The following is a 6011-nucleotide window of genomic DNA, read 5'->3' as shown; positions in this document are numbered from 1 at the left end:
TTAGTATAAATTACAATGTTCCCCCACACACACACACATACAAATAAAAATGTTAAGGACAGTTAAGGTTTCAGAATATTAAATCACAAAACAACATATGCATGAACAGGCAATAAAAATGGAATGAAAGAATGAAAAAAAAATGAAAGAAACATAAGTTATTTGATACATGGTGAAACATATTACACACTTTCCTAGACAACTTGATAAAAGACTGTTTAACAGATCAGTTCTGAAAATTCAAATACGAATATTTGAAATGAATCAAACATTCATAACAGACATTTGAATGTATTTTAAGTAATAATCTGTCATCTGTCTATCATTATATGTTTGTTACTGTTATTATAAAGTGTTATGAGCACAAATGAATAAAAAGCACATGCTTAAAAATAACTGTCTTGCTTGAAAAAATTCTTAAGTTATATGATGTTTGCTCAGTAGGCCTTGCTTATTGACTTCTCAAAAATGTGGCTACCGTTCTGGCAATTTTCTTAGGCAATTATGAACAAACATAGCCCTAGTAACGTAATATAATATTTGTTCAGAGCTATTTGGCTTTGAATGATGTTCTCAAAACATTAGAACAAATGCATTATTTATATATTGCTCAGTGAAGTTTTTTTCCTCAAATGTTTTAGGTCACACATCTAAAAATGTTTAAATGTGACCACTTCAGAATGTTCTCAGAACATTTAAAAGTAACATTCCTATAATGCAAAATGATAAAATGGCATGTTGCCTTAAGATTTGCCCCAAGAAAAAAAAAAGAAAAAAACAACAGGATGTTGTTTATCTTAATGTGAACATTTTTATTAACTGAGACTAATCTGTAGTGGAGGATTACTCAGTGAGACAAGAGTTGGCTCCCTGTGCATTCTGGTTAATCAACTTTTAACTGCAGTTATGACAAACGTTGAATGCAGTCACATTTGGCAGTGAAATCTCAAACATGCTCAGTCAGCTTGATTTATTAACCTTTCATCATGCATTCAATATATTATACTTCAGAAGAACTAAAACAATTTGAGCAATAATTACAGGACAAACTAACAATGCAAATATCAACCACAAAATAATGGCAAAGGTTGCTCATTTTTTGTATGTTTGTTTAAATATTACAATGTGTTAAAGCCAGAGGCAATAATATTTCAATGTGTTATAGCCAGAGCCAAAAATAATATATTTTTCAAAAATATAAAAATTATAAAATAACATTTTAATAAAAGATACAGATAACAGAATATGACTTCCTAGCATTAAAATCCTCATTTTCCTACAATTTCTCCATTTGAGAAAAAAGTACACAGACAGAGCTACAGTATCATCTAAGAAGTGTCTCGTGTGAAAGCAATCATGAGTCTCGAAAGCTGGAAACAATGCTACGTAATTAAAAACATCAATCACAATCTGTCTGCTTTCACCTGGGTACTTGGATGACTTATCAGACAGGATTGTACTTGCTTCTAAAACACAATATGATTCACTCACCAACTATTTCTCCACCTTCGCAGAAACAATGCTGTTTCTCGTTAGACTGCAATCTAAACAAACAAACAAAAAAGGAAAACTCAAATTTGAAGGTGGTGGAAACACTGTATTTCTTGAGGAACATATATATGTGTGTGTGTGTGTGTGTGTGTATACATATATATGTATGTGTGTGTGTGTGTGTGTGTGTGTGTGTGTGTATACAGTACAGACCAAAAGTTTGGAAACATTACTATTTTTAATGTTTTTGAAAGAAGTTTCTTCTGCTCATCAAGCCTGCATTTATTTTATCAAAAATACAGAAAAAAACGTAATATTGTGAAATATTATTACAACTTAAAATAATAGTTTTCTATTTGAATATACTTTAAAAAAAAATATTCCTGTGATGCAAAGCTGAATTTTCAGCATCATTACTCCAGCCTTCAGTGTCACATGTAACATCCAGTCGATCACATGATCATTTAGAAATCATTCTAATATTCTGATTTATTATGAGTGTTGGAAACAGTTCTGCTGTCTAATATATTTGAGAAATGAAAGGTTAAGAAGAACTGCATTTATTCAAAATAAAATATAAAATTCTAATAATATATATTCTAATAAAATATTTTATTTCCTATCACTTTTTATCAATTTAACACATCCTTGCTGAATAAAAGTATTGATTTTATTAAAAAAAAAGAAAAAAATTACTGACCCCAAATTACTGACCAGTAGTGTATATTGTTATTACAAAATATTTATATTTTGAAAACATAGCTTTTTTTTTTTTACTTTTAATTCTTCAAAGTATCCTAAAAAAGTAACACATGTTCTGAAAAAATATTAAGCAGCAGAACTGTTTCCAACTTTGATGATGAATCATCATATTAGAATGATTTCTAAAAGATCATGTGATAATGATCCTAAAAATTCAGCTTTGCATCAAAGAAATAAATTATAATTTAACGTATAATTAATTTAAAAACAATTATTTTAAATTGTAATAATATATCACAATATAATTTTTTTTTCTGTAATTTCTATCAAATAAATGCAGGCTTGATGAGCAGAAGAAACTTCTTTCAAAAACATAAAAAATAGTAATGTTTCCAATCTTTTGGTCTGTACTGTATATGTGTGTGTGTGTATCAAAACTAAGCATCAAAACTATGAATTAACACATGTGGAATTATATATGGAATTATATTCATAACAAAAATGTGTGAAACAACTGGTCAAATAGCCCTTGATGCCTTCAGTGTGACTCTACTATTTTCATAATCATGAAAATAAAGAAAACTCTTTCAATGAGAAGGTGTGTCCAAACTTTTGGTCTGCACTGTATATATATATATATATATATATATATATATATATATGTGTGTGTGTGTGTGTGTGTGTGTGTGTGTGTGTGTGTGTGCGTGTGTGTGTGTGTGTGTGTGGTGTGCTGGAAACGGGAGCTTCGTACCCTGGATGTGCATCCCACAAATCTCCATCAACTGCAAGATGCTATCCTAACAATATGGGCCAACATTTCTAAAGAATGCTTTCAGCACCTTGTTGAATCAATGCCACGTAGAATTAAGGCAGTTCTGAAGGCGAAGGGGGGTCAAACACAGTGTTAGTATGGTGTTCCTAATAATCATTTAGGTGATTGTATTTGTGTATATATATATATATATATATATATATATATATATATATATATATATATATATATATATATAGAATGTGTAGACAAAAGTTTATTTCATCATTAGAAAACTGTTAATTTATTACAAGTTATTTGTCAATTAATCAATGATAATAATTCAGTGTGGGTTAAAAAAAAATAACAACAGATGCTTTTTAGTATTTATTCCTTTTAAAAATAAATCATCTTTTCATGAATTGCTTTTTTTTATGATCGTTTTGATGAATGGGAAAAGTACAGTGGATTCCCACGGTTTTGGCCTGTACAATTTTATGAGAAAAAGAATTGCGCAAAATATCCATTCAACTGCCAACAACAGACTCCCAAAAGGCATGTCATGTGACGTGCGTACTGTAGACATATGTACACAATTCACAACACATTCAATCTTTTTAAAACACATAGATTTGAATGAAATTATAATGAATAAAAACTGAAACGTATTTACAACTTCAAATAACAAAATGAAGACTAATTCTAAATATTATTAAAAAGTGATAGTATAATAACGCTGCTACAACTACTACTGAACTAGCCATGTGACCTTGCAAAACAGCTTGTACTTTAAAAGCTGAAGAATGAAAAAAAAAAAACTTTTGAAGTACCATCAAGTTCACAAGCTGAAAAGTTACCAACCAAATATTTAAACAGTACATGAGTCAGTAATTTCACAAGCACCGAGGATTCCTTCTGCATTCGTAACAAACCGCTAATTTCTCTCTCTCTCTCTCTCTCTTCAGTTGCATTGCATTTAAATCTAAAACAACACATTAAGTGTGCAAATGCAACACTTGTTTATCCAATTCCATTTGGCATCAGGCCTCTTAAAAAATTGAAAAGGGCATAGAAATGCTTATTCATTACAAAAAATGGTCAGTAAAAGTGTCAAGTGTAATGAACTGCAGACTGCTGAGATTATTGTGGTGTTTAAATCTGTCTTTTGCTCTCAAATATGAGCTAATATCTCTGAACATATACTCATCATATCTGAAATGAAATGGAAAGTTTGGGTGCGCTTCTGGCTGTGAACAAATTAAGTACTGCACTATTGTCTGACCGACGACTTTTCAACAATTACATTTTACAGCTGTAATGTGAAACCTTAGATCAAACAAAATAGTCCACAATAAAAAAAAACAAGGAGGGCTAGTTTCAACCATCGCCAATTGATTGAACTTTAAATGTTGGACAAAAGGTTTGAAATCCAAGCAACGCATCCTGTATCCTGTTTACAAATTCCACCTACCTATTATGATAAGGGTTCATGTAGGGTTATGCACTTCCTTGAGTACCTGAGGTGTAAGTCAGGTTTGTTTCGGCATCATAAACAGGCACGAAGTAAATCACATAATTGTCTCTGAAAGGCATGGTAGCCTTAAGTGTAATATCCTTTTACCAAATACCTCTAGTGTATTTGGGCTTACCTTGTATTACCTTACTGTAGTTATAATTGTAGGGAATGGTTGCTCATAACTTTCTAGAGTCCTCTGTCATGCATGCACCATTTAATTTCCCCCCTGCCCCTCCAGAGGTCTGCGCACACCACTGAGTAAACATTTGTTTGATCTAAACAGCCTGTTCATCCAAAAACCCGAAGATGGAAAAAATATCAACAACTTCACAAACTTTTCAAACATTTCCAGCCAAATACAAATTGCAGTCTGTTCATCCAGAAAGCTGAAAATGACAAAATTATGCATCTGAAGTATCAACAAGTTTACAAACTTTTAAAACCGTTTCCTGACAAATATTTAACAGCATCCAAGTCTGTAGTAACACAAACACAGAGGATCCCTTCTGCATTTGGTACTTAACAGCGAAGCCATCAATTTCCCTTCTCCTCAACTGCACTGCATCTAGAGAAAGTCTGGAGGACTAGAGAAAGTATTGTCTTTGTTTTGGTTTCAGTGAGGACACAAGCTTATGAATGGAATGTTGGATTGAGAATATTAGAAAGACCGGACATCATACACACAGTGGTTATTTTACAAAAAATATTTGACCACAGATTGTCACCATTGATCAATCCGAAACAATAACTCGTGGAACAGGTTTTTTTGTTGAACTGTGTGGCTCGCTGTCAATGTTTGAGCTCAAAAAGCATCTGCCCTATCTTTGGCCTGGGTGTTTCCTTTCCACTAGGTTTTTCCTGACATCACAGACTTGTTTTAAAAAATTGTAATGAACGATTTGTCAGCTGGACAAAAACGACATTAACACCCTGCTGTCCTTTTATGGGGGACTGGAAACTTTTATTTTCCGTCATGTCGGTATGAGGGGTAGTGTCACAACTCTTGTTAGTTACCTTACTAGACCAGACCTGATGTATTTGGATGCAGCTTCTTCAAGTTTGAAGTTCTCCAAGATTTTAGATCAGGAAACTTACCCAAACAAAGTGATAAGAAATGCCTTTTCAAAGTCAGAGGTTCAAAACAATATTCTTCTTTAGTCTCTGAGTGCTTAAAACTGTGTACTGGTCACACATAGAAGGGTCAGTGTGACCTGAGTGACCTGTCAGCAGGAGGGTTAAAAACGTATTTATTTATTTATTTATTTTGTTGCAAGACATAAGAACGTAGAGAAACAAACAACGCATTCAAAGATGAATATTTCAAATAATAAAACTGCTTCATTATCATAAAATGACAGAATTTATCAAAATCATTTAATACAGGTGGAGCTGGGGAAGGGGGAGGGTTTGAACTGCTCTAGTGAAAGCTAACCAGCCATTTAAATGCAGCAAGTTCATTGGCTGTGTATACAACATTAATCAACCAGCTTGTGCCAAGTAGTTAACACTGTGAATATTAATGGTTTGTGTTAAGGGTCCATTAGCATGCGC

This window comes from Carassius auratus, chromosome 24 (genome assembly GCF_003368295.1).
Source record: "Carassius auratus strain Wakin chromosome 24, ASM336829v1, whole genome shotgun sequence".
Lineage (NCBI taxonomy): Eukaryota > Metazoa > Chordata > Actinopteri > Cypriniformes > Cyprinidae > Carassius > Carassius auratus.
Note: the sequence above shows the minus strand (reverse complement) of the source record.